The sequence below is a fragment of the Malus sylvestris genome, chromosome 4 (assembly GCF_916048215.2).
Source record: "Malus sylvestris chromosome 4, drMalSylv7.2, whole genome shotgun sequence".
NCBI classification, from domain to species: domain Eukaryota; kingdom Viridiplantae; phylum Streptophyta; class Magnoliopsida; order Rosales; family Rosaceae; genus Malus; species Malus sylvestris.
The window spans coordinates 21,566,058-21,585,875 of NC_062263.1; positions in this window are offsets into that span (position 1 = coordinate 21,566,058).

Consider the following 19,818-nt stretch of genomic DNA (forward strand, 5'->3'; position numbering starts at 1 on the left):
CGGTTGATTGTTCTCCTTCTCCTTCCACAGGCTTATTCTTGAACTGGGCTGGAGGGTTTTCTAGTTTCCTCCAGAGTATAAGGCCGACTCAAGAATTTGAGGGTCAAAACAAGTCCATCAAATCTAGAGTACGTTCAACCCTGATGATATGGGATACTTTTGTTGTTGACAAAGTAGTGGATGTATCGGCATGTGTTCTATTACGCTTGTCTCCACATGCTTCCTTGTATCCTTCTCACTTGCCCTATCTGTTCCTCAGGCAGATGTGGTATCTTCTCTAGAAGCATACGATGTTGAAGATGAGTACTCGAGAGCAATGCCAGGTAAGTAATCAGGCAAGGGGTTCCAGGCAGTCAGTTCCTGACTGGAAACTTGATTCCAAGTGCTGACTGATTGCTCTCTTTCTTATTGTCTTGCAGGTAAGAACAAGGCCAAAGGAAAAGACAGGGAAAAAACATGATATGGGATACTCTTGCTTTTAACCCTGATGCTATGAGATACTCTTGCTCTAGTGTGGCTTGTTTGCAGAGGTATTATTGGGAGGAAAAGAAGCTGAGTATTTCGAGAGACTCTGCTGAGAGTGCCCTCTCGGATGTGAAGAAAAGTTGAGCATTTTTTTATTTGCAGGTTTGCCTGGCTGTGGAGGATGAAGGTCAACATATATAGAAGTCTCCCTAACAACAAGTAGTAGTGTTATTCCTTTACCCTTCTTGGTCATAGCAATGTAGTGGGAGCTGCAAGCTTCACATGTTTTAACTTTGTCAGAGCACTTTGAAAAAGTGGTCTGTGGTATCTGGAAAGCTGATGTTGCGTGTGAAGATTGCAAACAAGCTTTATCCAAGGAAATCTGGCTCTCAAAGTTCAGAAAGCGGTGCCTCTTCGGTTTTCAAACAAACAATCATGTCGGGGATCTGGCTCTCGAGATTCAGAGAATAGTGCCTCTTCGATTTTTGAGAAAGCAATCATGTTGGGAGCCTGACTCTTGAGATTCGGAAAGCAGTGTCTCTTCGATTTTTGAGAAAGTAATCATGTTGGGAGTCTGGCTCTCGAGATTCGGAGGGCGGTGCTTCTTCAATTTTTGAGCACGTAATCCTGTTGGGAGTCTGGCTCTCGAGATTCGGAGAGCGGTGCCTCTTCGATTTTTGAGAAAGCAATCCTGTTGGGAGTCTGACTCTTGAGATTCGTAGAGCAGTGTCTTTTCGATTTTTGAGAAAGTAATCATGTTGGGAGTCTGGCTCTCGAGATTCGGAGAGCAGTGTCTCTTTGATTTTTGATAAAGTAATCCCGTAGAGAGTCTGACTCTTGAGATTCGGAGAGCAATGTCTCTTCGATTTTTGAGAAAGTAATCCTGTTGGTAGTCTGGCTATCGAGATTCGGAGAGCAGTGTCTCTTCAATTTTTGATAAAGTAATTCTGTAGGGAGTCTGACTCTTGAGATTCAGAAAGCAGTGTCTCTTCGATTTTTGAGAAAGGAATCCTGTTGGGAGTCTGGCTTCTAGATTCGGAGAGTAATGTCTCTTCGATTTTTGATAAAGTAATCCTGTTGGGAGTCTGGCTCTTGAGATTCGGAGGATGGTGCCTCTTCCATTTTTGAGCACGTAATCCTGTTGGGAGTCTGGCTTTCGAGATTCGGAGAGCTATGCCTCTTCGATTTTTGAGCAAGCAATCTTGGTGGGAGTGTTTTCTCGAATGTGAGTAAAGGTTGGGCATTTTTGCCAGTCTGCCTTGCCACGGAACACGGAGGTTAACACACATTGGGACTTTCTAGTTATCAAGCAATGATGCTGTTCATTTACCCTTGTGGGTAATAGTAGGGTAGTTGGACCTTCAAAATTTATGTGTCTAAACTTTGTCAGAGATATTTGGCAAAGTTATCTATGGTACTCGAGGAGATGATGTTGCATGTGGAAAGTGGTGCCTCTTCGATTTTTGAACCAACGGCCCTGTTGCCCTTTCTTTTATAAGTGCACCAATTGTGTGCAAGAAGTACATTCAAAGAGTTATTGCTTGTAGGAATTCTCCCCTTACTTCAGATATTTATTGCACCTCATTTCTCCTTCATCATTTCTGAGAATGTCTGGCCCATCCGATCGTCGTTTTGACTTAAACTTTGGTGAAGAGGCAGCCATGCCTTCTCAAGACAACATATGGCACTCATCCTTCTTATCCCCTACTGGTCCTCTTACCGTTGGGGACTCTGTAATGAAGAATGATATGACCGCTGCGGTGGTGGCCAGGAACCTTCTCACTCCCAAAGATAACAGACTACTTTCCAAACGGCCTGATGAGTTGGCTGTTAAGGATTCTCTGGCTCTCAGTGTTCAGTGTGCAGGTTCTGTGTCTAATATGGCCCAACACCTATTTGCTTGAACCCGCCAAGTTGAATCATTGGCGGCTGAAGTGATAAGTCTCAAACAGGAGATCAGATGGCTCAAGCATGAGAATAAATAGTTGCACAGGCTCGCACATGACTATGCTACAAACATGAAGAGGAAGCTTGACCAGCTGCAGGAATCTGATGGTCAGATTTTACTTGATCATCAGAGGTTTGTGGGTTTGTTCCAAAGGCATTTATTGCCTTCGTCTTTTGGGGCTGTACTGCGTAATGAAGCTCCAAATGATCAACCTTCGGTGCCTCATCCTTCTGGGGTTCTGCCTAGTACTGAGGCTCCGAATAATCACCCTCTGGTGCCTCCTTTTTCTGGGGCTCTGCAGACTGCTGAGACTTCTTCTGAGCAACCTTTGTGAAGGCTCCCTCTTGTTTGTTTATTTTGATTCATGTATATGTACATATTTATAACTTATCGGAGATATCAATAAACAAGCCTTGCTTCATTTCAACGTATTGTGTTAAATACACCAAGGCCTTCTTCACTAAGTTCTTTGAATTTTTCCTTTTGTTGAAGCTTGTATGTTGAAGATTTGTAATGAAGCATGTAGGTTGAGGTAGTGCTCCCTTAATTTCCCAAGTGAGGAAAATTTCTCGTTTGGAAACTTGAAAAATCCAAGTCACTGAGTGGTCGTGAGACTTCCGAGTATCAAGGTGCAGTAGCATATGGTAGGAGTCCCCCAAGTCTCTGGTCGAGGGAGTTGACGAATGAGGCACTTCCTTTCTATGTGATAGCCCAAAACTCCTTATTCATATATATTTGTTATGAAAGTTGTTAGGCCCAAAGAAGATGAGGCCTAGTCAATTTTTTTTTTCTTTTCGAATTTTCGAATTTTCGAATTTTTAAATTTCCGAATGTTTGAATTTTCGAATTTTCGAAAAAAAAAAAAATATATATATATATATATATATATATATATTAAAGCTTTGTAGGTGAAGCTTTGGTGTTGAAGCTTTGTAGGTGAAGCTTTGTTGGGCACCATGAATTGATTTTGCTTCACACTATCTTGATCAAAATAGTGTGAAGTTTTTGTAGGTGAAGCTTTTGTGTTGAAGCTTTGTAGGTGAAGTTTTTGTGGGTCAAACTTTTGTGGGTCAAGCTTTTGTGGGTCAAGCTTTTGTAGGTGAAGCTTTTGTGGGTGAAGCTTTTGTAGGTCAAGCTTTTGTGGGTCAAGCTTTTGTGGGTGAAGCTTTTATGGGTGAAGCTTTTGTGTTGAAGCTTTTGTGGGAAAAGCTTTTGTGTTAAAGCTTTTGTAGGTGAAGCTTTGGAGTTGAAGCTTTGGAGTTGAAGCTTTGTAGGTGAAGCTTTGGAGTTGAAGCTTTGTAGGTGAAGCTTTGAGGTTGAAGCTTTGTTGGGCACCATGAATTGATTTTGCTTCACACTATCTTGATCAAGATAGTGTGAAGCTTTTGTTGGTGAAGCTTTGTAGGTGAAGCTTTTGTGGGTCAAGCTTTGGAGTTGAAGCTTTTGTTGGGTAGCATGAATTGATTTTGCTTCATACTATCTTGATCAAGATAGTGTGAAGGTTTTGAGAATTTGTAGTTGTCCTCCATTAATGAAGCTTTTGTTGGTGAAGTTTCGGAGTTGAAGCTTTTGTTGGTGAAGCTTTTATGGGTGAAGCTTTTGTTGGGTACCATGAATTGATTTTGCTTCACACTATCTTGATCAAGGTAGTGTGAAGCTTTTGAGAATTTGTAGTTGTCCTCCATTGATGAAGCTTTGTTAGTGAAGCTTTGGAGTTGAAGCTTTTTTTTTTTTTTATGGGAAACTAGAAATTTGAAAATGTGGGAGAGACAACATATACAAATTTTGCTTCCACATTGTTGAGCAAGAGATTGTGATGCAAGCCACACCTTGTAGTAGTCGAAGGTTTGGATGAACCATATAAATTGAATTTGCTTCGAACATTTTTGAATTTGCTTCGAAGGTTTGAGAATTGTAGTTTCCCTCTATTGATGAAGCTTTTGTTGGCACCATAAATTGGTTTATCTTCACACTGTCTTGATCAAGAGTGTGTGAAGCTTTTAAGAATTGTGGTTGAACTCCTTTGATGAAGCTTTTGTTGGTACCATAAATTGGTTTTGCTTCACACTGTCTTGATCAAGAGTGTGTGAAGCTTTTGAGAATTATGGTTACCCTTCATTGATGAAACTCTTGTTGGCAACATAAATTGGTTTTGCTTCACACTGTCTTGATCAAGAGTGTGTGAAGCTTTTGAGAATTGTGGTTGCCCTCCATTGATGAAGCTCTTGTTGGCACCATAAATTGGTTTTGCTTCACACTGTTTTGATCAAGAGTGTGTGAAGCTTTTGAGAATTATGGTTGCCCTCCTTTGATGAAGCTCTTGTTGGCACCATAAATTGGTTTTGCTTCACACTATCTTAATCAAGAGTGTGTGAAGCTTTTGAGAATTGTGGTTGCCCTCCATTGATGAAGCTATTGTTGGCAAGTTGTCAAATGATATTAGAGTACGGGTTGTACATTTCATCACCTGGTTGGTGACATGAAGATGAGTTCCTTCTTCACCTGGTTGGTGGCATGAGTGGCAAGTTGCCAAATGATATTATAGTATGGGTTGTACATTTCATCACCTAGTTGGTGGCATGAAAGAGAGTACGGGTTGTACATTTCATCACCTGGTTGGTGGCATGAAGATGAGTTTCTTTTTCACATTTCATCACCTGGTTGGTGAGAATAAGGGCAAGGTGTCTAGGCACATTGTAGCAAGTGTCGAATGACATAAAGTATGTTGAATCCTTTCAAAGCACAGTTGGCTTATGTATGAATGTGTTGGAATGTATGATTGAACGAATATACTGTGAAGCTGTTCGTTTATTTGTATAGTCTTGTTGACATATACTTAGAATTTGTTTCATGTTGGAAGCATTCATGTTGAAGCTTTAAACCCAAGTGTTTCATTGCTAGGAATGTAAGAGGATTAGGACCGAGTTATCTAAATCACCTCTTTATTGAATTCATGCCAAATAGTCTTCGTTACATAGGATGTCGAACGGCTGAAGCTTAACACTTATACAATGTGAGTTTACTTGTAATAGTACTTCAAGTGATCAGCGTTTCATGGATGGCCAAGGGTCTTGCCATCGGAGATTCTAAGCTTGTAGGAGCCAGGGCGACTGATGCCAACAACTTCAAACGGTCCATCCCAGTTTGGACTAAGTGTTCATTCACTCAGGACTTTGTTGTAGAGTAATCTTTTCTTCAATACCCAGTCCCCCAATTTGAAAGAACGAGGTTTGACCCTGGAGTCATAGTAGTTGGAAATGCGCTGCTTATAGGCGACATTCCTCAAGTGAGCCTGGTTTCTGTATTCCTCGACTAGATCTAAGTTGAGGGTAAGTTGTTTGTCATTTTCCCTTTGCACGTAGTTCTGAACTCGAAACGTTGCTTGCTTAAGCTCAACTGGGACAACTGCCTCTGTACCAAAGGCAAGTGAGAATGGGGTTTCTCCTATTGATGTCCGATACGAAGTACGATATGACCAAAGAACTTAGGGTACAAATTCTGGCCAACAACCTTTAGCCTTGTCCAAGATGGTTTTCAAAGTTCGCTTGATTATTTTGTTGATGGCTTCAACTTGTCTATTAGATTGGGGATGAGCTGGGGAGGCAAAACATAAGTTGATGTTGAACTTAGAGCAGAACATCATGAACTTATTGTTGTCGAATTGTCGCCCGTTGTCAGTAACTATCGCATTGGGAATGCCGAATCTGCAAATGATGTTCTTCCATACGAAGTCTTCTATTTTTGCCTCAGTAATGGTTGCCAAGGGTTCTACTTTGGCCTACTTTGTGAAGTAGTCAACTACAACGATTGCATAGCTAACCTTGCCCTTCCCTGCAGGCATTGGGCCGATCAAATCAAGTCCCCATTGGGCAAAGGGCCAAGGGCTGATCATAGTGAGTGGCTCCTTCATGTCAAAGATTGCTTTGATTTTCTCGGGATTAGCCTCAATGCCTCGTTGGCTTATCATGAAGCCTAAGAATTTGCCAGAGCCTACCTCGAAGGCACATTTGTTGGGGTTCAACCTCATTCGATACCTCTTCAGAATGGTGAAAGTTTCAGACAGGTTGGTGATGTGTTGGTCAGCATGTTTGCTTTTAACTAGCATATCATCAACGTAAACTTCCATGCTCTTACCAATCTGTTCGGTAAACATTGAATTGACCAGTCTCTGATAAGTTACTTCTGCATTCTTTAGGCCGAAGGGCATGACTTTATAGTAATATAGTCCCCTGTTAGTAGTGAAGACTGTGTGTTCTTGGTCCGGAGGGTTCATGAGGATTTGGTTGTATCCTGAGTAAACATCCATGAAGCTCAGAAGTTCACACACTGTCGTAGAGTCTATAAGTCTGTCTATGAGAGGAAGAGGAAAACTATCATTCGGGCATCCTTTGTTTAGGTCGGTGTAATCGACACACATTCTCCACAAGATCTTTTGGAGCATGAGACTTTCCTTGGTCGGATTCTTCTTAACAAGGACAACATTTGCTACCCACGTTGGATAATTGACTTCGCGGACGAAGCCTATGCCTTTGAGTTTTTCAACTTCTGCCTTCATTGCCTCGTACCGTTCAGCGTCATAGGATCTTCGCTTCTGTCTCACTAGCTTGGTCTTGGGGTCAATACTTAAGCGATGACAGATGATATCGGGAGAGATGTCTGGCTTGTCCTCGTATGACCAGGTGAAGACCTCAGTGTTCTCTTGGAAAAAAGAGATCAATGCCAACCAAATGGGTGGTGACAAGGTGGTGCCAATCTTCACTATGCGATCCGGATAATCTTTTGAGATAGAGACCTTCTCCAACTCTTCAGCGCGTTGTGCTTGCTAGGTGAAAGAGTCATCTCGAGGATCGTCGGGTTGACTGTTGCCACCGTGAAGATCCAAGTTGTCTTCATCTGGGCTAGTCTTTATGACTTGGTCATGTATAGAAAGGGTTTCCTTGGGCACAGACAGGTGATGTTGCTTGATCGAAGTGTTGTAACATGATCGTGCACTAAGTTGATCTCCTCTGATGTAACCATTGCCATAAGGGGTTGGAAATTTCATCAACAACATATGTGTGGATACCATGGCCTTGAGATCATTGATGCATGTGCGTCCCAAGATGACATTGTATGCCGTTGGGCAATCAACCACCAGGAAGTTAATGGTAATGGTAGCTGTGTAAGGGCCTGTACCAATGGTGAAAGGTAAGTGTATGCTCCCCAAAGATTGCACGATATCACCGGAGAAGCTTATCAGAGGGGAAATCGAGCGATCGAGCAAGTGTTCAGCTACATTAAGTACCCTAAAAGCTTCAGCAAACATGATATTGACCGAAGCCCCCGTGTCTACCAGGATTCGTCGTACTTCAAAGTTAGCTATGTGAGCTTCCACAATCAGTGGGTCGTTATGAGGGTAGATGATACCTCTTTCTTCCTCAGGGTAGAAACATATTGGATCCCAATTAGGCTTTTGATACTTACCTCCCCTGATGTCTTCCACGTGAAACACTTGGTGGTCAGACCTTAAAGCTCATTCACTATTTTTCATGGCCCTGTTGGAAGATTTAGATATGGGTGTGCCACCACTTATGGAATATATCACATTCACCTGGCGTTGGTTACGGTTACCCTTTGAAGGGTGAAGAAGGAATTGATCATTTTTTCCTTCACGTGCCAAAGCTTCAACATGATCAGTAGGGGTGATACACTTCTCGCCGTCATAGCCGTTATGCTCGTGGTAGCAGCAAAATGTGCCCGTGTTCTTCATGGGCTTGTAATCTGGGTGCCTCGGCTTTGGCTTCGGTATCAAGTGTGATATGCTAGGGTAAATGGCTACGCATGTGGTGTTTAAGGGTGTGTATGCCTCATACCTCGAGGTAGGGGCTGTCCTGACACATGCTTAACCCACTGTGTTGACTGCCTGGGGTCAGGGATTATCATGGCGATACCCTTGGTTATCGCAGTAGTGTCCCTTACTCCTTTTACTAAAATGAGACAGGTGAGGATGGAAATATTTCCTTTTGCCTTGAGATTGATATGTCTGTTGACTTGGTAAAGTATTAAGTAAGGTAGGGGGAGGCACCGCTGCCGTTTGGATGGTCGAGGTCTTCTCATTTGGTTAGATCTGGCTTCCACTCCCTACTTGCTGATAAGGGGTGGCTATGGGGGGTTTCCCTTGATATGTCCTTGCCTCGGCGGAGGCATGGTTGTAAGCCTGTGCCATCACCTCAGAGTAAGTCTTCTAAGTGTTGGCATTGATCATGTACTTGAAGAAACAGTCACGTAGGCCTGCCATGAAGGCTTTGAGGGCAGTCTTGTCGTTTGCCTCGGCACAACGGGAATACTCATGGCTGAAGTGGCCAGCATATATATGTAATGAATCATCTGGCTTTTGGCGAATAGTGTACAAGTCATCTACAGAATGCAAGGGATCGGTCTGGAAGATGTGTTAAGAGACAAACAGTTTCCTCAGTTCCTCAAATGAGTCTACTGTCTCAGGTGGAAGACAGCAATACCAGTTTAGAGCTCTGCCAGAGAGGGTGGAAGGGAAGAGAAGACATCGCTCTTCGTCGATGTGCATCTAATATGCCATGGTGGACTCAAAGAGGTTAAGGTGTTCAATTGGGTCCTCCCTTCCAGTATAGAGTTGTAAACCAAGCTTTTTTTTTGTCTTCGCTTGAAGGGGGTGTCGAGGATCCTCCTTGTGAGAGGGCCAGGCTTGGGTTGGTTCCAGTCAGGTATCTTGGCCTGACGTTCGGCCTTCAACTTGTTTACTTCCTCAATGAGCTGTAGGACAAGGGGGTCCTGAGTGGAATCATGTACCACTGGGATTTTCTTTCGTAAGTCTCCATCGCCTCTTGGAAATAGGAAAGTTTGAGCAAGGGCGTGTGATTTTTCCTTGGACTCGCCGTACTGACTTCTAGGGCGAGTCTGTCGGAATACCTCAAAGTCCCCTGTACCTTCATGTTCCTCTGGGACCTGTCGTTCCTTCCCTAGATTAGCAGCTGGCCTGGGTCGTGGGAGGGGACCAAGTCTTTCAGAAACCCTTGGGTCATTGATCTTCGAGCATATATGGAGGGGATTCTCTCAACGTTGCCTTAGGAAGTCTCGGCAGTCACAATAAACAGCTTTCGATCCTTCCAACCCTTCTGCAAAGAGGTGTCTTCCTCCACTTCTCTTGCTTCGGGTCGAAGCAGCTGGGTTGAGAGAAGTCTCATGTTGATCAATGTTTTGATGATTAGCTCGCTCCTCATCAGGGATATCCATGTCGAAGGAAGGTGACCATCCGTGTTGGGGGGCACACATGTGATGATTGATGTCCACAGGGGTAACGAGCTCGCATGTTTGAGTATGCCTAGTTTCGTGGAGCGTCTCAAAGAGTTTCTCATACTGCTCTTGGAGGACCTCATTCTTCATTGCTATCTTGTTGTTCTAAGCTTCTAGCTCATTGACTTTAGCTTGAAGAGCAACCCTCGTTCCTTCCTTCTTTCGTTGCTTTGCACTAGGTGCAAGAGGGGTGTCATTCTGTGTGCTGTGGCTTTCTTCGCTCCCCATGTTGGAGAGGGATGCCTGGTCAAAAGAGAGTGTACGAATGGTGGAAACCAGCTTGACAAAGTTGAAGAGAGTGGGAATAAGTGTCGTTACCACAGACGGCGCCAAATGTTGATGCACAAAATCAGTGAGGACTTTAGTACAACAGAAAGTGTTAAGTTTGTGACCTTCGCTAGATTGCTCCGGTCACTAGTATGGATAAGTATGTAAATGGATAGAGATAGGGAAGCAAACACAAGATGTATGTGGTTCACCCAGATTGGCTACGTCCATGCAGTAGAGGAGTTCTCATTAATTGTGAAGGGTTTACACAAGTACATAGGTTCAAGCTCTCCTTTAGTGAGTACAAGTGAATGATTTAGTACAAATGACATTAGGAAATATTGTGAGAGAATGTTCTCTATTTATAGAAGAGAGTTTCTAGTTTCATTCTGACATTGACACGTGTCGTGTTGTGATTGGCTTCTGATGTTGACATGTGTCGCGCTATGATTGGCTTCTGATGTCGACACATGTCGCGCTATGATTGGCCTCCTGGTTGGAGGGAAACTCTTCTAGGTCCTTGACAGTATACCATTGACCAGTGCTCAGTAGTTTCGGGATTGGTCAAGTATGGTACAAATACAAGTAATACAGCTCAATCACTCAGATGTTGCCATCTGGCACAATCACAACCCTCTTAGTTACTAGTAATTCAATTAGAATCCTAACATTACTCCCCCCTATGAAATTAGCCTTGTCCTCAAGGCTGAAAGTCAGGAAACTTCGACTGTAAAGTATCCAAGTTTTCCCAAGATGCATATGTAGCATGGTGATTTTTCCAATGCACCAACACTTCTGTGATTGAAGTTGCTCCCGTTTGATCCACTCTATTATCCAAAATAGCCTCTGGTTCTGGTTCATCTTGTATTAAGCCAGCATCTTAAACTAATGGTAAGGAAATAGTATGAATGACTGAAGTTCCCAGTTTATGTTTGAGACAGAATACATGGAACACTGGATGAATCTTGGAGTGACTTGGGAGCTTCAATTTGTATGCCACAGAACCCACGTGAGCAAGAATCTCAAATGGACCATAGAATTGAGGATGCAGTTTATGGAAATGATGCAAAGCTAAAGATTTCTGCTGGTATGAGACCAACATGAGATAAACGAAATCCCCCACATCAAATGATCTCTCAGTTTTCATCTTTTCTTGAGCAGCTGCCAAGTTGGTTTTCAAGAGTGATAAAACTCAAGTCCTGTCTTTCAAACATTGATCCACCATATCAAGCTTTGTTGTGCCCGATTCATAGAGTGGAAGATATAGTGGTGACTGTCCATAAACCACTTCATAAGGTGTCATTTTAGCTGCAGAATGGTATGATGTGTTGTAGCTCCATTCTGCCCAAGGAAGCCATTTCAACCATTGCTTGGGTTGTAAGCTGCAAAAACATCGGAGATATGTTTCCAAACATCGATTTAAAACTTCAGTTTGGCCATCAGTTTGGGGATGGAACCCAGAGCTAAAACAGAGTTTGGAACCTTGGAGTTTAAAAAATTCTCACTAAAATGAGCTGATGAAAACTAGGTCCCTATCAAATACAATGGAGGAGAACATTCCATGCAATTTGAATACTTGGTCAGTGAATATTTGAGCCACTGAATGAGCTGTGTATGGGTGAGCTAAAGGTAAAAAAATAGGCAGCTTTTGAGAATCTGTCAATAATGACAAAGATAACTGATTTGCCCTTGCAGGGAGAAGTCCTGTGATAAAATCCATAGCTATATCAGTCCGAATTCTCTGAGGGATAGGAAGTGGATGAAGAAGTCCAGCAGGAGCAAATGTCTCATACTTATTCTTCTGACAGATATCACATCCAGCAACCATTTCCTTGATATTGCTCTTCATACCCTCCCAGTAAAAAGAATGAGATGTCCTTTTATAGGTCTTAAGTAACCCTTCATGTCCTGCAGATGGTGTACAATGGTGTTCTTCAAATATTTTTAGTCTCTATGGACTTGTAGGACTGATAACAATTCTATTTCTATACTTCAAAAACCCATTATCAATATGGTATTTAAGCAAATTCAGTGGTGCATACTCTGAGGGTGTTTGTAAAACAGTTTGAGACTTCTGTATGATCCAATCATCTTTTTCGTTGTGCCTCCTTAGATCATCAAGCCAGAACATACAAAGGTAGGACACTGCAAGTAGCATACTATTGACATCTATACATTCCATTTGAACTGCAGCATCATTACTTGATCACTCCCCACAACCATACTGGAAACTATAGTAAGGTCATTACTAGTGTCAGCTGCTGCACTAACATGAGAATTTAACACTCGAGATAAAGCATCAGCTGTTTTATTGTCACTGCCTCTCTTGTATTGGATTTCATAATCAAAGCCAAGTAATTTGGAAACCCATCTTTGCTGGATAGGAGAATTAACTCGATTTTGAAGAAAATACTTGAGACTGTGGTGATCTGTCTTTATAATAAAGTGGTTCCTAAGCAAATATGATTGCCACTTTTTAACTGCATGAATCACAGCTAACATTTCTCTTTCATATGCAGATAATGCTTGATTTTTTGGTCAATAATGCAATAGGTCGACCCTCTTGCTGCATGACTGCTCCAATTCCCGTGCCCAAGGCATCACTCTCAATAATAAATGATTTTGAAAAATCTGGAAGTGCTAAAACCTGAGGAGACATCATTGCAGTTTTTAATTCCATAAATGCATTAGTGGCTGCACAACTCCATTTAAACCCATCATTCTTAGTAAGCTGAATCAATGGTCCATTGATTTTTCCAAAGTGAGGAATAAATTTCTTATAATATCCAGTTAAATCGAGAAAACCCCTTAAAGCTTTCACAGAAGTAAGCAGAGGTCAATCCGCAATAGCTTTCAATTTTGAAGGTTCAGCAGCTACTCCATGCTGAGAAACAACATGGCCCAAGTATTCAATTTGTGTTTGCCCAAGAGCACACTTAGACATTTTCACAAACAAATGATGATCTTGGAGTAAACTGAAGGCAATACTCAAATGTTGTAGGTGCAATTCCCAATAGACACTATATATTAGAATATCATCAAAGAAAACTAAGATAAATTTCCTCAAATAAGGCATAAAAATCGTATTCATTAGGCTCTGGAATGATGCAAGGGCATTTGTGAGACCAAAAGGCATAACTAAGAACTCATAATGCCTTTCATGAGTTCTAAAGGCAGTTTTCCCAATGTCTTCGGGGTGTATACGAATTTGATGGTAACCAGATCTAAGATCCAATTTTGAGAAATATTTGGCACCAAAAAGTTCATCCAATAACTCATCAATCAATGGTATAGGATACTTGTCCTTGATTGTGAGTAAGTTGAGTGCCCTATAATCCATGCACATCATCCAAGTACCTTCTTTCTTCTTCACTAAAAGCACTGGAGATGAGAAAGGGCTATGACTTGGCCTTATAAAACCAGATTCCAAAAGCTTATTGACACACTTCTCTATTTCAGTTTTCTGAAAATGACTATACTTATAAGGTCTAGCATTCGGAGGTTTGCTTCCGTCCAACAATGGTATCCTGTGATCATGGGATCTTGATGGAGGTAGTCTAGATGGGGTTTGAAAAATAGGCTGATATTTTGCTAATAAAACTTGCAGATCACTGTCTTGGAGAGAAGACAACTGAGAGTGAGTGGATGGACTTGTGTTTTCTGCACCAACTTTCAAAACAAATAGGGCAGCTTCTAAGCAATGTTCATAAGTGAGTAACTTGTCCATTTCTAAGGAAGAAATGGATTGAGGCTCTTGGGAATAAGGATTAGATATGGAGAAAGTAGTATTGCCAACTACAAACTGCATAATCTTCTTGTCAAAATCCCATAGCACTGGTCCCAATGTCCTCAACCATTGTATGCCCAAAACAATGTCACAACCACCCAAGGGAAGAGCATAGAAATCTAGCACAGTAGCATAATTTTGTATTCTAATAGAAACCTTATCTAGACAACCTGTAGTAGTGAGGGATCACCCATTTGCAATCTTAATAGTAAATGGGTGTGTAGTTTCCAGGTGACCTTTCAACTGTTTAACTAGTGAAATATCAATGAAATTATGCGAGCTCCCTGAATCTACCAAGAAAACAGCAGGACAATTGAATACTAACCCTTTTATTTTCATAGTTCGGATGGACTTTAGAGCAAGCATCCCATAAACTGCACAGGCAGTAACCTCAGGCTTGTCATTGTCCTCCGAATGGTGCTCAACAAGGTCTCTATTATCGTACACATCCAAGAGTAACACATGTCGTTTTGGACCCACACAAACACGCTATCTGGAAAATTTCTCATCACAGTTGAAACATAATCTTTTCTTTCTTCGAAACTCAATTTTTGCTGGTTTTAGGCGCCTAAATTGCTCATTTCTTGAAGAGTGCTCAGGCTTTGGTGTGTTAGTGACATCAGATAATGGGGTAGGCTTGAACTGAGATGCAAATGAAGAGTTTCTTGGAAAAGATCGAACCTTCAATTCTACCAGTTTGGCATCAACCTGTTGAGAATAAGCAATGGCTTCATGAACATTAAATGGTTTCAGAATCTTGACATCATGGCAAATTTCTGGTTTCAATCCACCAATAAAACAACTTTTCAAGAGTTCGGGGGTCATTTCGACTGTTCGATTTGCTAATCACCGAAATTCCATGATGTAATCCCTGAGCAACCCAAATTGGCGAAGTTTCACCAAGTTTTCAGTGCAATCCATGAGGTCAGATGAACCAAATTCCCTGCAGAAAATCTTTGTAAAATCTTCCCATTTAGGATAATTTCTGACGCAGTTAACCCATTGAAACCATTGAAGTGCTTCACCTTCCATATGAAAAGAAGCCATACGAATTTTCTTGTCGGTCGGAATATCAAAGTAATCGAAGTAATGCTCCACCTTAAAAATCCACCCAAGAGGATCATCCCCTTCCTGAAAGCGAGGAAAATCAAGTTTAACCAAAGAGGGTCTTGGTTGAAACCCTAATTCATGGTGGTTGAGATGTTGAGTTCTTGAATCGTCACGCAGATTGGGGTCAAATTGAGTTGCCTCCGATGAATCTCCCGGACAACCCATTACACCATTTTCCATAAAATAGCGATGAAGCTTTTCAATTCGAGCATCTAATGAACCTTGACGCTCTTCCATGGCGTCGAACCTTTGGAGTAGTGGGGTGAAAGTGTTGTTGATTGCGGCAAGCTGATTCTACGATTCCATAGCTTTCTTCGTCGACATACGAGTCATACGGCATCAGAGAAGGGATGGAAGAGTCAAGACTGGCTTGATACCAATGATAGATCCTCAATGGACCTTAACTCAAAGAAGCCATAAGAGAACTCGAAGAGAGAGAGAGAGAGATTACAAAAGGAATTCAATATTATTTCATAAACTATTTTCTGTTACTTACCAAACCCAACTATATAGCAACTTTCCCCAACTACTCTTATCCAAAATACAACTATACTAACAACCTTATTACAAGTAATACAACTCAATCACTCAAATGTTGCCATCTAGCACAATCACAACCCTCTTAGTTAATAGTAATCCAATTAGAATCCTAACAATAAAGCATTTCTACACTAAAATCAACACAAATAATTAAATGCATACTTATAGATAAGTAAAATGTGTGCCTAAAGGATGTGGAGGGTAAAATTGGTATAAAAAATTCTCTCAAAAAGTGGCTAAACCTTAATCTGACTCATCACAATAATCAGGAAAAACTTGCTTACCTCAATTTTTGTTAAATCATTTTGGCCTATTGTTTATTAAATTGAGCATATTTTTGTCATTTTGGTCCTTATGTAACATAATTTTTCACGAAATAACCAAAATAATTGATGATGGGCAAACTTAGAAACCACTTTAGCTTAAAAGCCTAAACTAATATTTATTCATGAGTATTTGATGCATGGGACGAGGATGTGTTATGCAAAATAAGTGAAACACAAAAGACACCAGAAACCATGCAAAAACATGAAGGAAGCGGAGGGAGGAGCCAGATCCCAAAATTGGACCCTAGCTACTTTACAACACGCGACCCTCATTATGATCTATTAAGTTAGGTTGGTGTCTTATACGTTGGGTAATGAATTTATTTTTTTAACGTGGAGAGATACTCTCATTCAACCAAACACGTCACATGAGAAGCATATATCGATCAATTGTTTACTTTTTGAACACATGGTAAACATTTACCAGACCGTTGATATCCTTAAAGCTACAAATTGAATACAAGAGAGAATTTCTCCTTAACCTGGGGATTTGGAATTTCTGCAGTACATTTTCTCCTTTCTTCTATTCTTATGCATGACTAAGATCTGGAGACATGCATCTCATTGGCTTATAGACATAATTAGCCTGCAAGCTTTCTAAGTTTCTAATTAACTAAAGTTTGTGTGTGCACGTGTTTTAGGCGCGAATTTGAGAATATTTCTTGATCAATAGCCAATACATTCACTAAATTTATAGTGTCAGGCTAGTTGCATTATGGGCTTGTTAGACCATACCCAACCCCAGCTCACATAAAATGAAAGAAAAAACTCTTGATATGGACGTAAGGTCGCAATTAAAATCAGTATAGAGAAAAGGTCCCAAATTAAAATTTTTTGTTTCTTATGTTGAATAATAAAACATAAACGTCAAAGCCCTTACTCATTCTCCTTCCATAAGTTCATAGTTTTAGATTCGAACCCATGCTGTCATAGAAAGGCACAACTCATTTCCATCACTGCTGTAAATGACCACTTAACATAAGTTCATAGTTAAATCAATACTTCTCGTTCATTTCTAGCTCATTTCTCTACCCACATTCAACCTCACTAACTTGTTAGACCAATGTTTGGGAAAAAAAAAAAAAAAACTTGTTAAACCGATGTATCCAGAAGAAAATCTTACTATATCAAATATCAATGCTCACTTAAAAATTTGAAGAAATATCAAGAATATTGTCGATGTATAATGCGATTTGATATATTGATTTGAATTTCTATCATAAAATAAAATCAATTTGTTATGAAAACTCTATCTAAGAATGTGTTTATGTATAATATTGTCGCCATTTTCAGTTATGAAAACTCTATCTAAGAATGTGTTTATGTATAATATTGTCGCCATTTTCATGTTGCTACTTTTTCTAGAGTCTTTGCCTAAGTAGGTCGTGTTGAGAATAAATTCCACATTAATGAGAGGATGGACCTTACACGTACTTATAAGTAGTTGAGCTACTCCTCATATAACCATTGGTTTTATGGTGGAACCTCAACTTTCTTTATAGTATCAGAGCAGGTTGTCCAACATGTGAACCCCAACTGCTACACGTGCTCTACGTCACCCGATTTGTGTTGTACACTTGTTAGGCTTTGAAAATTCACTACACATGAGGGAGACGTGTTGATAATGAATCCCACATTGGAGAGGAGGGACCTTGCATGTGCTATAAGTAGTTGGTTACTCCCCATATTGACAACACAACTCCGGTGACATGGAACATGTGCGGCTGTTGAGCTTCACATGTGCGACAACATGCTCTAATACCATGAAGAAAGTTAAGGTTCCACCATAAAACCAATTGACAATATGAGGAGTAGCCTAACTACTTATAAGCACATGCAAGGTCTCTCTTCTCATCAATGTGGGATTTGTTCCCAACAGGTCAAAGACAAAGTATATGAAGTGCGACTACAGTGGGAACATGGGTTTAAATGAGATGGGGGTTAGGATTGGAGATCATGAAGTACCAAAGAGCGAATGCTTTCGCTATCTTGGACCTGTCTTGCAAAATAACAGAGAAGGATAAAGATCTCAACCATAAAATACTTCTTGGATGAATATAGTGGAAAAGTGCATCAAGTGTGTAGAATATTGGGTGGTCAAGCATCAACACATAAAAAAAAAAAAGTGTAATGGATATGAGAATGCTTCGTTAGATGTGTGGGCATACTAGAAGGGACAAGATTAAGAACGAGGATATCTGAGGTCAACTAGGAGTAGCCACACTTGAAGATAAGATGAGAGTTTGGACACATGAACCGAAGACGTATAGATGCTCTGGTTAGAATATGTGACTATCGGACAGAGGCTCAGGGCAAAAGGGGTAGAGGAAGACCTATGAAGTATTGGAAAAAGACTCTAAAAACATATGGAGTACTTGGAGCTAATGCAAGACTTGGTAAGAGAATCTAAAAAGACATGAAGTACTTGTAGCCAATGAAAGACTTGTAACAAAACTGAGCGCAATAACATGCTATGATTTATAGAGATGACCCCACTTGGTAGAGTAAAGCTTTGTTGTTGTTGTAAACACAATGCAATGCCTCATTGAACTAAGTAAGACAATGTCTTACCTTTGAAATGAAATAGATTAAAAGAAAAGGTGACGTTTAATAAAAAAAAGTGATCCATGAATCGGTTAATTCACAAGTCAAAACAAATGCAACTATGAGAAGAAACCATAATTACTCATAAACTAAAGCTTAGTTGATTGTCAAGGAAAACTGGTGTCCGAATACATTTTCCTTTTTCGAGAAGTTGATTAAAATGATCATTTTAAACTCAATTACTAAACTAATCGTAAAATATTAACGACATATGATGAAATAAAATATTGATTACATACTGAAAATTGATTATTTAAACCTTTAAATACGTTATGCGTGCTGTTCTTGAAGGCCCAATTAGAATAAGATCAGATTAAGTGGTTTAGTCCAAAACAATAACAAGGCCCACGTCCCCCACCAGTTTCAATTTTGCACACTTGCTTCTAATCGTGGCAAAATATCATAAAAGCACGACTGCAAATAGTGCCTTACGCCTTGCTTCATTTGATCAAGAAACAAAAAGGACTTGTAGTTTAGTGCAGGACAGATGACAAAAATTTCCATACAAAGTTTGTAATTGAAGTGTGACGTGTTCAAGGGCTAGGAACATGAATAACGCAGTGAACGTGACACCTGATAGGGAGCTCATGATTTTTATTTTATTTTTAGCCGAGTGAGGAAAGAAGGATTATAATGATAACTCCTTTGGCAATACATGTTCGTTTGGGGAATATTTCTTCAACCATTTTTAATTGAGAGGTTTTTTAAGAAAATTTTGCTGCATTGATCGCAAAAATTAGTGTCTGGCTACTGGTACTTTATTATATATTGAACTAAACAGTATTTAAAAAAACAAATGAATTACCAATTTAGTCTCTGAATTATTAACTTAGTAAAAATTAGGTTCCTAAACAATTTTTTTAGAAAAAACAGTCATTGAATTATAAAAATCTACCAATTACATCCCTAATATTATATTTGAAACTACTATATTCAATTTTCCATCATTTAAGTCATGTTACTTACATGTGATACACATTCGATAGTAGATTGGTACTTTTACATAAAAAAATAGTGTATGAAGTTAACTTTGGAAGGTAAATTAGACGTTAGATTTGCAACCTATATGAAATGTTAAGGGCTTATAGGCGAGAAAATGACAGTTTTACACTCTAAAGTGTGTTAAGTGACTTAAGTTGACAAAAAATTGAATATAATAGCTTTGAATATAATAGTATGGATGAAATTAGCAATTTTTAATGAATTTAAGGGACTTATTTTATCAAAAAAATAATTCAAAGACCTAATTTTCACTAAGGTGATAGTTCATGGACTAAATTAGCACTTCACCCTTTAAAAAACGGTTTGGCTACAATATTTATAAGTACTTAATACTATCACCAGATGATGGTTAAATGCTTTTTAAATGTCCTTACAACACATCTAATTGTGAGATAAGGATAATATTAAGTGATTGTCAATGTGAGAATGTGATGAGGACAAAGTCCCACATTGATGAGGGA